General features: G+C 43.7%; 1 protein-coding gene across 3 annotated transcripts in view; it reads left to right on the forward strand.

Annotated features, from left to right (window-relative positions):
* Window positions 1-16,807, forward strand: part of PEAK1 (pseudopodium enriched atypical kinase 1) — a 67,813-nt gene that overhangs the window by 32,967 nt on the left and 18,039 nt on the right. The window contains exon 1 of one of the 3 annotated variants that reach the window (XM_018554656.1): window positions 15,323-15,698. The exons of 1 other annotated variant lie outside the window; for it this stretch is intronic. The gene's annotated coding sequence lies outside the window, so the exon portion shown is untranslated. One more of the 3 variants, XM_018554657.1, reaches the window with a different exon arrangement.

Below are 16,807 nucleotides of genomic sequence, written 5' to 3' on the forward strand. Positions count from 1 at the left end.
GGTTTTCTAGTTGCTGCATATTTAAAGGCCAATTCCAGTCCAGTTCCCCTAGTCCTCCTCCCTCATGAGGTCAGTGCCATTCCTTCCACCATTGTACTATGAGCCAGGGTGATGCACCGCCATGTCCTTGACACCTTGAGCCCACAGGAAATGGGTTAAATGAAACTGAACGTAATTCAACCTAGACTAGTGGTGTTGGACAAGTTTTTGGGGGCAGCACCAGACAGAAGGTGAGTATTGCAGTAAAAAAGCTTATATTGTATTTTTAAAACTGCTGGGTAACTTATTAAAAAAAATTGGGCTTTAACCTACAGGCCTCGTCCACACATATTTAAAGTTCTGACTTTCACTTCACTTTAGTACATTCACTTCATGTTTACACAGCTTTCTAAATGCTTTGCAAAGCCAGTGCCTGTTCTTTATATAAATAGCAAGTGGTCTAGTACACATAGAAAGTTTGCATTGCTTTAAAGTTTACATTAATTTTGATCCTGCCTCCGATGATTTAAAGGGGTTGTAGCTTGCCAAATGCCTCCACTCAACTTATTAAAAGCATGCCACAAACGCATTCTAAACACTCCTAATAAGTTTGCCACGCATTTGTGGACCGCTACAGTGTAATACCACCCCCCAGGGGTGAACAAGGTCCTTGGACCACAGCTGTGGAAATGGCTTTAGAACGGGTATCAGATCGCAGCTCTACCTCCGATGCCCAAGGTTTTGATAAGGCCTGGAGAATGGTCGGTGGGGAGGAAGTGTGTCTGCCATCTGTGTGCTGAAAACATCCTCGAATTCACGGTAGTGATGGGGTAGTCCGTCTGGGTTGATGTGCATTATAGACGATATTGGATAACAGGTTTCTTTACAATAACTAGAGTCCAATCGTAACTTGTTTACAGCCCAGGAGATGGTTGGTTGGTGGAGTCTTAACCAGGGAAGACCCAGTATAACCGGAAAGAAGCCGAGGCGCGATGCGAGTATCACATACAGCAAGGATCTTCCCTTGTTTTCCTTCCTCCCCCAAAAATCAGATGTTTGGAGAGTTTCATAAATCATTTGAATGAATGCCTCAGAAACTCATCTGGAACAGAAAGTAGGCTTTTCAGTAGGATTTTACCCTCGAAGACCATGCGACCATGTTAGATATTTTGGAATTCGAATGATGAAAACTCTTCTCCCTAGTCTGCAAACTCAGCCTGTTGGATTTGTTCTTTCTTTTATATTATGGGGAATGCAGAAGAAATGGGAGCACTCAGAGGTGGGCAGGAACAGAGCCAGGAAAAATCCTCAGGAGAAATAAGAAGTCAGTGGGTGGCTCAGGTCACCATTCTACACCTATGACTGGAATGTATATTGTTGTTGGCTAAACTGACCCTTCAAATACAATGTCATTGTTGTTGATGTGAACATTTCTCAAGCTGGCACAAAAAGAATATCAGCAGGGTACGATTTTAGGCAGGTTGAAACGCCGCTTTATGAATCCTTATTTTGTTTTTTTGGCAGCTTTCTCTCCTGGCATCCTGTGTTTCAGGACTTTCGGGTTTGTTCACACCCCTAATTTCTTTGTGCAGAGTAGATTTTACTATTGTTGTTCCGTAGTCTGCAGAAACCTCTACGGCTCAGATGTGGTTGGCCTTTTTTATCTGTTTTGTTGTGGTTCCTTCTAAACTTTCCATATAGTGTTCAAAACACATTGATTACTTTGGCTTTCTTGGGTTTGTTTGCATTTACTGAAGATTAAAGGAGAACTATGAGATGAGTGATTTCCACTCACCTCATAGATCTAGCCGACCTGTGACAATGTGACTGTCACAGGTCGGCTCAGTAGATCGGGAGGTGAGTGAACACATACCGGCGTTCGCTCACTTCTCGATTCTGTCACGGCTCTCTGCCGTGACAGGGGGAGGGGCTGGATTCCCCTCTCCCCGCTCCGATCTGCCAGCGCTGACTGGCGGAACGGACGGGGGAGGGGGCGGGTACAGCTGGCTCTGCCTCTAGATAGGCAGAGCCAGCTGTCACTCACGCAGCTGGGCGGATCCCGTCATCTACGTCGGGATCCGCTCCGGCGTCTCAGTATACCGCGAGCTGTAGCTTGCGGTATACTGAGCTTAGGGTAACGGGAGGACGCTAGTTTGTGTCCTCCCGTCACCCTAAGGGGAACTATGGGGAAAGTTCTCCTTAGGGTGTTCTCCTTTAAGGAAGTTCTCCTTTAAGGAAGTTAATGAACAATTGTTTTTTGTTCATAAAAATGTTAGAATATTAATCTGCAGTGATGACAAAGGAATTATATTGCTAATTTAGTAAAATAACATGAAACATAATTGAGGTTTTAAAATAAAATCATGTTTTAATGCACATTTTACATGGTCCTTTGTAAAACTGTAAATTTATAATTAATCTGGTTAGAAATCTCCTTTCTACAGGTGAAACTCGAATAATTAGAATATCGTGCAAAAGTAATTGCAGTAATTGCTGCAAAAGGGGCCCAAACCAAGTACTGAGTACATATGCATGCTTGTACTTTTCAGAGGTCTGATATTGTTCTATGTACAATCCTTGTTTTATTGATTGCATGTAATAATCTACTTTTTTGAGGTTGTGGATTTGGGGTTCTTGGGGTTTTCATGAGCTGTAAGCCATAATCATCACAATTATGACAAATCACGGCTTGAATTATCTTGCTTTGCATGTAATGGGTCTATCTCATATATTAGTTTCACCTTTTAAGTTGCATTAGTGAAATAAATGAACTTTGCACGATATTCTAATTATTCGAGTTTCACCTGTATGTTTTTTCTAGATTTTGTGTGAGTGAACACTTGAACCACACATACCTGCATCACTGAAATTTAAATCTGAAACCCTGCCATACCTTTAGTCTTGCACAGATGTACCGGCTCATCTCCTGTACTGAAATTGCTTAGGCCAGGTTCACGCCTAGTGTATTTGAGCAGTTGGAAAAGCGCTTTTGAATGGCCAACACAAGAAATCCCAAGATTTTCAATGGCCCCTGTTCACACCTGAGTTGCCCCATAGACTTGCCCCATAGACTTGAATGGCCAACACAAGAAATCCCAAAATTTTCAATGGCCCCTGTTCACACCTGAGTTGCCCCATAGACTTCAATGGAAATGGCCGAAGCATGTTGCACATTTTCGTGCATGTTTGTACACGCTGTCCACACCTGAGCAGCAAAACGCCAGCAGAAAAACGGCAAACGCCCGAAAAGGTACATGAGCTTTTTTCGGGCAGTTAACAGCGCGTTTTTGCCCCATCGACTTCAATGGAAATGGCCGAAAAACGGGCAGCAGAAGCATGTTGCACATTTTCGTGCACTTTGTACACGCTTTTGTACGTGCAATCGTCCATTGCCAGCAATGTTTCAGAGGCTGGCAGTCAAAATGCGCATCTCCTTGTACAAGCGTGGGTCAAAATGTGCAAAACGCGCATAGATGTGCAAATAACCGTGCGCTGAACACGTGCATACAAACGCACAAAAATGATGCCGCCTATGTGTGAACCCAGCCTTCCTCTGATTTTACTGCACACTATGAGCTTCTTTCAGTGTGCATTAGAATCTGCAGCAAGTCATACAGAGCCTGCTTCATTTCCTGGCTGGAGGACATGCTGCATCATCTATCTTTTTTTAAATTGGATTTCAGTTTTCTAGTTGTGGAGGTCAGCAGCACATGTGGGCATTTCCTAGGCCAGTCTTAACGCAAATGCAGTCTCCCTAGAAACACCCAATCCTCCAGACTGACACCCACCCATCAAGGCATTTGCATAACTCCTACACCACGTCCACTGAGGCTGAAGGCTCTTGAGAGGAGTACTGAAGTATTGCAAAGACAAAAACACATGCCATCACTGAGTGTAAAATAAGCTATGCAATGAAAATGGAAAGGTTGTATTTAAATATGTGATTAGCTTATGTGAGGGTGACAGGGGGGTTTGGGAGGAACCAGAAAGGAAAAAGTAAGCAGATTAAACTTCAGTTTTAAGATGTATTTTGTTACACTCATTGTAGGAATATTCTTATGTTGCAACTGCTTTCAATGTTCAGCAATCAAAATAAAATACACTTCCTTTTAACTTGGAGGTAGCGCTGTGCAGCATTATCTCCACATCACACCCCCACCGATCAGCCTTGGAACATGATCCAGGGCAGATGGAGCTGGTTGGCTTTTTACTGCTTAGAAAAAGGAGATACAGCTCATTGATTTGTTGAATAAAACTAAGCGTTGAGTGCTTTACCAGACCTGAAATACACTTTGCACAGCCATTCAGCCATCAGGAGTTCAAAGGAAGTAGAACAGCAGCCTGGGATTTCACTTCGTAGTTTAAGGGGTTTCCTGCTTTTCTTCTGAAAATGGAAAACCCCTTTAACACTTAGGGATCTGTTTATGCCACTGCAGCAGTCTGTGCATTCTGAATATGCGGAAACCGAATTAGACTAAAAAAATGCATTTATTCTTGTGAAGTGCATTACCTTTCCAATGTAACAAAAAAGTAATGCATGAAACGGTTTTAGCTCAGCTTGTTTTAAGACTAATGACAGCACAGTAAAACAGCAAAAAGTTTTCCTGGCACACTCAAAAGCTAGCATGTAAAAAAAGACGTGTATCCAAACCTCGGTTTTTAACCTTAGTGTGAGACAAGTTTTTGTACATGCTAGCTTTTGAGTGTGCCAGGAAAAGCCCATTCCGTGTGCACCTTGCTGTAAAGCTGGTGACGAATTGATGAGTGCTTTTGTCATCTGTTTTGCTTAATGACAGCACAGGTCGCTCTTCACCAGGCCAAGAAGTTATAAAGTAAGCCTGTGCTTTCTGGTACCTGCATATTACTACCCTCAGGCAGTGCGTTGCCCCACGGTGACCACAAGTATATAATATATTATTATACCTTTAGGCGACTCACAGACCACATGCAATTACTTTAAACACTAACTAAGCTAAAAATAAGTTTTAAAGGCATCCTGGTAAGGTTAGCATTTGGGGCCACAAATCTGTACACCTTAACCCACAGCCTTTTTTTACTGTATGTGGCTCACAAATGCTTTACTATATCTGCAGTAAAAGAGAAATAAAAGTACTCTGGGGCACAGTAAGATATACAGTTTAAAGCCCAACTGAACTTTCAGTTTAAGGGCCGGTTCACTCCTAAGCGTAGCCCTAACCGCATGCATTACCATTTGCTAAGTGCATTGCATTGCCATTAATTTGAATGGCACCCCAACGCATCTCCTGGCTGCTGTGCTCTGCAACACAGCTCAACACACAGGAGGTTATTCACTAAGCTGCCAAAGGATTTAGCCAAATGTTCGGCTAATCCTTCCGGAAAAAACCTTTGGTGCAGCTGAACCAAAGGGCTGCTGTATGCGCTATTCTCAGTAGCCCATACACCAGCCGAAGGCAGCTGAAGTAAACAGCTGAGCCAAACGCTCATGCTTCAGCTCGGCACAGACGGGGGAAAAGAAAAAATACAGCGTGGGGTCCCCTTCCCAAATCATACCAGACCCTTTAGTTCTGGCAGGAACATTAGGAGGAACCCCTGATGTAAAAAATTAGTGCATAAAGGGGGCACCCAGATACTGCCCCCCCCCCCCCCTTATGAATAAGGGGTAGTTGTTACCCCTACTTTTTCACCAAAGAGTTAAGTAAAAAGTAAGTAAAAACACAACACCGAAAAAATCATTTAAATTGAACAAAAACCAAGAGACATTTGTTTTGTTTGAATGGGCCCTAAGGGCCCGTTCACACCAGATACAGTGCGTTCCGGCCCGATTCTGGCCACAACGCACTGAATCGCGGCCGGCTCACTATGTTGTGGGGTGGGAGGGGGATAGTGCTTGCAGCATTTTTTCTGACTGGAACGCAGGCATTGATGTGCCACGCGTTCCCGTGCGGCGATCACATTGCGACAGGAGGGCATGGCTACGGTGCGATTTACTTAAATGGAGAGCCACGCCCCCTCCAGCCCCACAACATAGTTAGCCGGCCGCAATGCGATCCACTGCGTTCCGGGCAGAATGGGGGCTAGAGCGATCTGTGTCTGGTGGGATTAGGCCCTAAAGCTCAGCTAAATGCATTCCAGGAGTATCAAAACAAAAGTGAGGCTCCAAAACATTGCATTCACATGTCATGCTAAAAGAATAAAAATAAAGATGATATTCCGAAGCAGAATGGTGTGCGAACAACATATATTCTTTAGAAAACAGCCTCAGCCTGAGTAGAAAGGCCTGTCCCCTGCCATCATTCTGTAGAGAAGGGCCCTTGTTCTCTGTATGCAAGAAATGATCTTTCTCAGATACCTGGTATGCCCCCTGGGCTTTGCTGATTGCAGAGCAATAGGTTTAACTCAGCAGGGGGTGTGCCGGACCTCTGCAGAAAGACCACTGTTTGCACACAAATATGAAAGGCCCTTCTCTACAGCATGCTGACAGGGGATAGACTTTTCTACGCAGACTGTGACTACTTTCTAAAGAAAATCAAATGGAAGACTAAGCACATGTTTTGCTTTAATGTACTTGGAATATATTTAGCTGATTTAAACTGAAAGTTTATTTGGGCTTTAAGTAATGTCCAGTATTCAGTCTTGTCTTGTCCCCTTTCCCACAAACAGGATTGGAATCAGCTGCCTGGTTAATATCAGACTGTGACCTTTTGCTAGTCCTTCTTGTAACAGCTGACTGTCAGATTGAATGCAAAGAGGCTGTCCTCAAGGCACCGCAGTGTTTCAAGCAAGTTTCACTAATGCTGCTCAATGCTACTGCGGTGCCTCTAGCAGATTATTTTACCCATCAGCAGAACCCTGTTGGACCATACCCAGACCCCGATGGAAGGAAGATGCGGGGCTGGAGTGTAGTGTTCTTAGTCACTGCACCCTGTGTTTGTCACCCTCCTTAGCACTTTGTGTAGCATGTGTGGTTAGCCACCGGGTGTTCTACAGGTCCAGGGCCGTGGTCCACCCAGAGGAGCCCTGTTCCTGAAGACCCAAATATGGGGAAAATTGGGAAATATTCTCACCCAGAGGGTGAAGCTGTATGGCATGTCTCTGCAGGCCTCTGCCTCCCTCCCTGGTAAGCTCACGTCTCAGGTAAGCCCCATCCTTTCTCTGTTACCCTCTGTCCCACTTGGCACCCTCTCAGCTCCTCTGTGAGTTTTGCTGGGGGGCACACATGGCGGACCCTCTGGGAAGACTATCGGTTTCTGAATTAGCAGCCTTGGCGCGCAATCTATAAGGATAACGTTGTTCTCTCTTAGGTGGTTTCTGACTTTCACCTTAACCAGAACATCATGTTAGTATGCTTGTGTCTGGCACCAAAACATCCTAAGGAAATTTCCCTCCACTGTTTGGACATGAATCAGATGGTTAGAGTTTACCTCTCTGCAGCAGCATCCATTCGCTCATCTTACTCTCTGTCATTTCTAAGGGTCCCTGTATGGGGCATGCAGCCGCCTGCTACAATATTGCTAAGTGGATTTGTAAACACTGCTGAGCTTCAGAATTGTGCTGATATATTTTCTTTGAAAAGCAGTGGTATTGCTGTGGTAGGCTTACCTAAAGTCTAAATACAGTCTCTGTGTCTAGAGTTGTCGTCTCTTCCTGTTCTGTCTAACACTTTTCAGCCGGCCTCTGCGGATGTCAGTTTTGATCAGAAAGTCCTTCAGGTGGCCTTTTGACTTAAGACACTATTCCGTTTTTAGTTCCTTATTCCCTGTTGGGGTTGTGTTTCTTGGGTCTCTTAACCATTGTTTGCCAACCTCTGTTGGACTGCTTTTGAACATCCTAGTGGTTAAAGAATCGAACTCCCTGTGTCCTTTGAAGAAAACAGGATTTTTGTCTCACCTGTGAAATCCATTTCTTGGAGTACATCACAAGACACAGGTCCCTCCCCTCATCTGGTATGTTCGACTCTGTATTGCTTGCTACAAAACTTTGGCAGGCTGGGAGAAAGAAAGTTACTCAGTGCTATTCTGCAGCTTTGGTTGATTTGCCAGTGTCCAGTCACTTGGAGATAGCTGCATAACCCTGTGGTCTATGAATTATCTCCCTGTGTCCTGTGATGTACTCCAAGAGATGGATTTTACAGGTAAGAAACGAATCCTGTTTTATTGCTCTATCCATATCTGCTGGGGGGATTAGATTCAGTTTCTTTCACTTCAGGCCTCATGTATACTACTAACAGCTGGCCCGTACAGATCCATGCTTCGAGCACGGCCGTGTCGGGCCACTCCCGGGAAGGACAGGTGCTGCGTGTTCTTCTCTATTGAAGTACGCCGTCGTACGCTCACCCAAACTGCATGTCCTTGCGGGTGTCCATATATGTACGTAGACAGGATGGATCCTGTCTGCGTCCGAGCAGGGACACCCGCACCCCACGGACACGTGGTTGGGTTGAGCATACGGCCGCGTACTCCCATAGAGAAGAACAGGCTGCTGCGTGCAATCACAGCACCTGTCCTTCCCGGGTGCTATACGGCCGTGCACGCAGCACGGATCTGTATGGGCCGGCTGTTACTAGTGTGAATGAGGCCTTAAGTGTGCCGTATGTGTTTGATCATTCCAGAAGATACACATTTGCTCCATTGCTCAGACTACCTGCCTATTGTACCATGTGAAAGCAGCAAATACAGCTTATTGTGGGCAGTGCATTCAGCATATCCAAAGACAAGAGTCCTATTAGCCAGAAAGCCAAACTAATTGTGCTGTATTGTGCTAGCCAATGCTGAATTGCTTAAATGAAACATATAATATAGTTGGAAATTCTATACAAGGCATTAAAAGTGACGTTTCTAAAACTGTTGCTTTGGTCATTGAGATAGAAATGAGATAAATGCGATTACTTTATAACCACTGTAATAATAACAAAGCCTGTGGTTTGCTACTTTCATTTTCCCCAGGCACCAAAATCGCCATATTATTTGTCACTGGAAAAAGATGCAATTCTATTTGTTTAGTTCCAGAAACGTTTCTGTTCAGCTGCAACACACAAAAGAAAAAATGTGTGTATATATATATATAAGTCACATGCAACCAAACAAGGAATCACTTTCAACCCGTTTCCTCTTCCTACAGATTATGTTTCACCTACAAACGTGTCTATGTGTAAAATTTTTAAAGGACAGCTCACAATAAAAATCTTTACTACATTAGCCATTTAGTGTTAAAGATGAACTCCAGCCAAACAGCTAAATACACCATTAAAATACATATGATACAAATATAGGAGGAAGATTTTATATCCTGTTGAAATTTTGCTTGAAAGCACCTATAAACCTTTGCTATGTATCAACATTTTGTACGTGTGCTGCTCTCAGTGATAGGCGAGTATGGTGGCTGGTACCAAGACTGGAGTCATTAGGGCAGGGATGTCCAAACTGCGGCCCTCCAGCTGTGGTGGAACTACGAATCCCATGAGGCTTTGCAAGATTCTCAGCCACAGACATGACTGCAGAGAGATGCTTCATGGGATTTGTAGTTTCACCACAGCTGGAGGGCCGGAGTTTGGACATCCCTGCATTAGGGGATGGACAGATATCTTCCTGCCTGTCATTTACAACAAAATACCTGCCCTCTATAGCCAACCTAGTGTTGCTTATTGGGCTTATTAATCAACATGAGGAAAATGCTTGCAGTGTACCTGGGTACTTACTTTTAGGAAACTTATACATGTAGGCTGCTACTAAAATGCCAGTTGCCTAGCTGTCATGTTGATCTAAAGACAAATACTTTCTGAAGCACCTGAAAAAGGTACACAGATCAGAGAAAGGTACAAAATGGCACCCCCTCCCTTGTTATGTCTGTAGAATTGTCCTTTAACAGCTAAATTAATTGATGCAGGTGGAATGGACACATATATCTATTTGTGATAGATAGATAGATAGATACATACATACATACATACATACATACATACGAGAACTAGCTTCAAACAGTAGCGCTTTAAGGACACATCCACCTACTGACATCTTCTTTTAAGGGCTTCTTTGCCCACTTTTATTAAAAGAAAGTTCACAGATAGTAATGCAGTTGCCCTCGCAGGGGTTTTTCAGCATCTCTTGACAAAAGTAAACTTGCTCATCCCGCATCTTGGCTTTGCTCTTGCACTGCTGCTCTGGCTTCAGTCCTCGGGCCACTGCCTGCCTCCTCCAGACAGCCTCAATACTGTGCTAACTTGCACAATTGGTTCACAACCCGCAGCTCCCTGCTGCACTGGACTCCACTCTGACCTTGGGTGGAGTCCTCCTGTCCCTCAGGTGGAGCCCTCCTGTCCCCCAGGTGGAGCCCTGAACACTTACAGGCACCTTTACCTTAAGGGCTATGCACACCGGTGCAATCAGTAGGTGCTGGTCACTATGAAAACTTGGACCCCGGAATGGAGATTTCATCATTGCCATGTCTAAGAGATCTCCAGGTTCTAGGATCCTGTGCAAAATCCAGAAAATCTGGAAAGAGCTGCTTTGAAAAGAAAAGATACTTGACGCCTGAAACCTCTCAGCCCCTCTGGCTGAGAGTCCTCGGTGACAAAAAGGCCAAATTACAGCATGGCATTGCTAGGCACTGCCGCAATATGTATAAAGCGCCTCCATATACTATCATACACTACCATGCTTTCCAAAAATACTGTTTAATTTTTTTGTTTTGTTTGTATTTTTCCGCCTCTTTCAGTCACCTCCTTTTTATATGCACTTGCTCCATGGGCTGCACATCATTGCTTTGAATAGGCTTCATGAGTGACAGCATTGTAACATAACAAGAAACAGATGTAACAAACACCCATTGCTAATATGGCAGATTCAGATCATGAATGGGTGGTTAGGATGGTAGCACACAAGCAAGTTTAGCCGTGCTGCTAAATTGCTAGATATGAATTGCTAAGAGTAGTGATCAGTCACTTCATAGATAGCAGACATGGTTCCTTAAGGTGTGTGCTACATGTACAGTAAGTGACATGTTATACTGAATAATCACACAATTTTGAAGCGTTATGCGATCATGTGCTTTCATTTTTACCATATACAGTGCATATAACTTACACCATAGGGAGCCATTTGTTCCATCTGTGTAGCAAATCAATACTAGTGATTTTAGTATGAAGATTGATCTAAAAATCACCCACATGCTCCCTCACTAAATTCCTGTTCTCATATTCCAAGTACAGATTAGAGACTGAAAAAGGACACCTAATGGTTGCCAGTTAAAGAGGAACCAAACCTTTGAAACTGTGTCCCCTGCAGCTGATATTGTCCCCATTGTTAGCTTACCATGCCTTTTTTTCTGCCTTGTGTCTCTTTGTGGAGGCGGCCATCTTGGTAGAAGCATGGGTTTGCTTGCTCATGGCAGAGCCCCCAGCAAGGAGAACAGTGAGCAGCACAGCAGAGACATGATCAAATCTTAGTCTAGATATCCAAAGACTAGCAGTCAGAGGTACCAGTGCCATAATCTCACACTGCGGATATACATCTATGAAGCTGTAGGCACAGGAGTGCCTAGGAACACTCGCATACCAGGAAGTGCACTTCTACGTTTCCTAAGTTCAGGTTCACTTTACCATAATGAAAGTCAGGGGTGTTCAGGAACCTCATGCAGCAAAATGAAAACTGTACAGGCATCGTATGGCACCTGCACTTCCTCTGTTATGCTTGTTAATTAACCCCTTCGTGACTGACGACGTACAGTGTACGTCGCCAGCATCGGGGCTGTTTAAACAGACTCCCGGCGACTTTTGCCGCCGGGAGTCAAAAAGGTTCATTTTAAGAATTGAGGTTTGCACCTGGCCTACAGCATAGTGCATTATCTTGTGTGTTTTGTATTTGCATTTGTGAGCTTTTGTTTGGAAATAATTTATGCTTTATGACTAGAGGACTTTATATATCATTCTTATATACAGTATGTTAGGACTTGAATTGGTAATTTGTACTTGGTGTGAAATATTTTCATCATATTACTTTAATAATAGGGAAGCGAAGCATTTTGCAACAGTGACACTGTGTACACTATAAAACATATACAACTATACAACAAACAAATCTGTGTTTGCATGTAGTTTTATGTTCTAACATTTGCTCAGAATCCTCACTAATCTGCGTATGTTTCCTTAGTTTCTTTGCTGGACCAAGCTGAGTTACAGACATCAAGGGTCCCCATTTTGCATTAAAGCTCCGGTATTATTTATTAAATGCTTGTTCCTCTTCTTCCTCTGAGTGACACAGTGTAATTGTATAATGTATCCTTGAATGAGCCATCCATTAAAAGGGGAAGAGGATCTGGCTGTAATGGGAAGGGGGATCCCATAGGGATCCCATGATCTCCTGGAATAATATCTCACCCCTGGGAGCCCCTTTTTATGGAGTACACACCATTAGAGACTATAATTCATTTAAGACCTAGAATTTAGCTGCTTGAATTACCTAGCTCGATTTCCCTGTTATGTAGTAATGTGCATGTTTTGCTTTGATCTCGCTATTTTTTTTTCACTGTTAAGGGAATATTGGAAGCAACAGAAGATTTTTTTCAATATGTTCACTTTAACCGTATCATTCTGACAAGTTATATGTTTCATGGCATTAAATGTCCAAGCAATGATCTATAGAACAGGACATACAGTATGTTATAGATACAAATGCAGGCAGGATCTGGATTGTGATGTATAGTTTCTGGACTTGTAGTTAGAAAGATTTATATAGCAAGTTAGAATGTAGCAGCTTCTTTGATTCTGGGTAATAAGTAGTGTGGGGGTATAGCTCGAATGGGGGATCACCTTCCCTGGGAAAACAGTCCAGGCAGCAAAGTTCTTTTTCTCTCTGAACACATCCAACATGTAGCTCTCTCAGAAGGCTGTCTGAGTCCCAGGCCAGAGAGAAACCATGTCTCAGCCTTCCCCTTTTATCTCACCTGGACAAGCATTCATCAAGCAATCAACTATCCAGGTGAGACCCAAAGCCCGAGCTGGACTATCCGGACCCAAAGTCAAAGCGAAACCCTGGTCAGGGTTCCACTATTCATGCACATAGGATAGAAAGCGAGGGGAAACATACCGCCCCTCAATGATGTCCCCTCTCCTTATGTCACATATCCCCCCCCTCTGCTCAAGCCACAGTGGTTGAGCAGTTTCGTTTTAAATTCGGATTTGTGTTATTTCGTTTTTCGGGATTCGGGTGTGAAAGTCAATTCGGATTCGGAATTCGGATTCGGACGAAATTCGGTAGCGTTAGGTCGAACGTTCGTTTCGTTTTCTGTTCTTATTCGTTTCTTATTCGTTTCGTTCGTTCGTGACATTCGAGGGGAAAAAAATATTTTTCTCCTTCTCTAATGTCACTTTGCTCCAACGAACGAAACGAATAAGAACAGAATACGAAACGAACGTTCGAACTACCGCTACCGAATTTCGGAAATGGAAATTCGGATTCGTTTGCATTCGTTATGTCTGTAATTCGGAATTCGGATACATCCGAATGTCCGAATTTCCGAAAATTCTTCCGAATTTCCATTCGGAACGAAACGAATCGCACATGTCTAGTAATAAGATACTTCATGATAGTATCCCTTGCATAGTCACTTGGATAGTATAAAGCTGGGTTTACACTGTTAGAAATTTATTCGAAAAAAATTGTTTTCAGATCGTTTCAACAATTGATTCCGACCATAGTGGTGAGAAAAATCGAAGGAGCAGAATGGAAACTTTTTTTCATACAGTGATTGTGCTTTTTGTTCAGGAAACTCCATTAATTTCTAAAATCGACGGTTAAAATCGAATGATATTTCGAGCCACATTCATCAAGTCTATGATGACATTATCGAATGTTCGGAAAGAGATTTTTTATATGAATGTTCATACAAAAATCTACCAGTGTATGGCCAGCTAGATATAACTACCTGCTGTAGAAACCAAGGCTTGATTAAGGGCCGGTTCACACCTCAAACAGTGCGTTCCAGAGCGGTCAGGCTCTGGAACGCACTGTATCACACTCTGGTCAGCTCCCTGCGTTCAGGGGTGGGAGGGGGCATGGCAGTGCATTGAAGCCCATGGCACCACAGCCACGATCCCTGCCCGCAGTGCGATCGCCCGCACCTGATCGCAAGCACTCTTTTTGCAGATCGCACTGGACCGGAGCGCAGGCACCGATGTGCCACGCGTTAGGGTGCGGGCAGGGGGCGTAGCTGCGGTGCCATTGACTTCAATACACTGGCCGGAGTGCAATACAGTGCGTTCCAGAGCCTGACCAATCTGGAAGCACTGTTTGTGGTGTGAACCAGCCCTCAGTGAGCCGCATTTAAACATAACACATATAAAAGCATAAAGACCTGTTAAATAAAACATAGGTTGCTCAATAACATTAAAACATACATACAGAATGCCCCTGCTGAAACATGATTTAGAAGACTCCAAGATGAGGGGAACAGAACTGGGAACTACAGCAGGTAGACTGCCACCAAAGTCCCCGAGAGTTAAAATAACTCTGCGGGTGATTCAACTCTGAAGCATCCACTGTAAGCTGGAATTGTCACTTTTGAATGGAAGGAAGCCTTTAATAAAAATGTTCAGAGCAGAAAAGGTTCAGTCAGACCTGAAAACCTTCTGAGGGACCGCTGTGTCTGCTGAGTGGCCAAAAGACTCATGAACTTCCAGAACCATTGATTGGACCCCATTCTTGTGCACTGTATATGCAGAGCTGTATGTAAGATTGGGCACCGACGGGCAGTTGTCTCACCAAGAATGATGAGGATGTGAGACCGCTTAATGTCCTCAAACGCTTTGACATAACCATTAGGCTCTGCTGTGATGTTCTTCCATGTGCTGTAAAATACTTGTTCCTCTTTGTCCTACAATTTGATCGCTGCTAAGGTTCTAAAATTACACGCACTGAGCTTTCTGTGTAACAAAGGAAATGACGACGTGACAAATAAATCAACCAATCAGCAATCATCTCTTATTGTTCTCTTTGGTTCCAGCTGGGCAATCTGGTTGCTATGAGTTACCTCTATACGTTATTTTTTCCATTGCCTTAAATTAGCCTATTTTGCTTTTGTGATTCTTTATGGTAAACACGGTTTTTCTTCTCTGTGCATCCAGCAAGTGCGCTGCATGCCATTACAATCCAAGTATAGTTACTCTTTAGCTGTTTCCTTTGTACCAGCACAATATGTATGTAAGCATCCATTGTGTGTGTGTGTGTGCGGGGGATGTATGTTTTATGTGTGTCAGAGTGAAAAAGAGATGTATGCCTTCCTCCTTCAGGAAATGATTTGCTTGCTGCTCTTAACGTTCCCTGCAGGGGGAGAACTAGATAGACATAGAGAGAGTCAGATTCACTGGCAGTGAGACACACACACAGTCACATACACACGCACACACAGGCCAGCAAGCAAACATACACGGCTCAGACATTATACACACAAGATAGCTCTGACACGCTCATTGTACCTTGCACCACACAGCATGCTGGTACTGTTCTTTATAGACATGCACACAAGCCTGTGACACACGGCACTGTCAAGCTAATTTGTGGAGATGTCACATACTGACAGTTCAACCATATGAAGCTCGGTTGCCTTCAGCCAAATATTGCTATGACATATACACATACAGAGTTGTGTCTCATACATACCCCAGTCTGTCACATCCATATTCAGCTGATCAGCGCAGTGTGACCATCTTCGCTCAGCAGGGACAGATCAGCCAAACGCTTGTTCTGGTGAGTGCTGGAATTGTCGTAGCTTGATATGGATTTGTGGGATTGACATGCCAGAACAGAATGTGTTACACTCAAGGAGTACTCGCTAGCTATTTGGCAGTGGAAGGGTGGATTGCTTCTCAGATTTCTGTTATGTGAGGATTAATTATACTGTAGATTTTTTTTGTTGTTGCATGGGATGCTTTGTAAAATGAGGAATGATGAACTGCATGTGTGGGACATGATACATATCATTTTACTGGGAGGACAATCTGATGTTCTTACAGCATCAGGATGTAAAGGAGGTCCATGTTCATCAGTGTTGGTGGTAACTGAGACCTGCGTTTTATTACTAGCAGGTTTATTGAAAAGGTATTCTATCTGCAGTGAGCTGGTATGAATGTGTATAGAGGATCTGACAGTTTTTGGTGATCAGAGGGTTAAAGGGGAGATGCTCTCCAAGTCCGGACTGGGTAAAATCTAACAGTGGATGCTCTTTGGTTCTTTGACGGGGTGGCGAGCCTCCTCCCCCCATATTGTCCTGTAAATAGCACATACTTTCCCTGCTCCCAGACTGACCCCCACCCCAGACATACCGAGCATTCCTGTAACTCTTCCCAGGCCCGGGAGGCAGGGAAGCTGGACCTGTACTCCCGTATGTATATACACATACCCAGTGCTGTCACATTTCTGTACAGACCTACAAACTAGCTAATGTCACAGGCACATGCCTTGATCTGTCAAATTGCGGCACAGACATGTTGCAACACATACTTATAGTACAACTTGTTGGCACCTAAAAAAAGTTCCACCTGTGCACAAGGTACACATATTCCCGAGTATCAAAGTAAATCAATTACCTTTTAAAGTCCAATTAGTGTCATGTTATTAAGACAATTCCGTCTATAATCCTCCACATGAATGTGAGCATTTGTAATGAAATAGCTCTGAAAAAAAAGAGTTAATAGAGCAATGGTTAGCAGAACTTTGGTAGGGGAGGTTTTTCTCTCACACCCATATGTGATTCAGAGACAGGACGTTGAACTGGTGAGGGGGGTTGAAATCATTACCAGTGTCCAGACTTTTAATGTCTTCCTTTCTTACAGAACGGAAATAAGTAGTAGAGAACC

Source organism: Nanorana parkeri, unplaced genomic scaffold, assembly GCF_000935625.1.
Source record: "Nanorana parkeri isolate BGI_ZX_2015 unplaced genomic scaffold, ASM93562v1 scaffold167, whole genome shotgun sequence".
NCBI lineage: Eukaryota > Metazoa > Chordata > Amphibia > Anura > Dicroglossidae > Nanorana > Nanorana parkeri.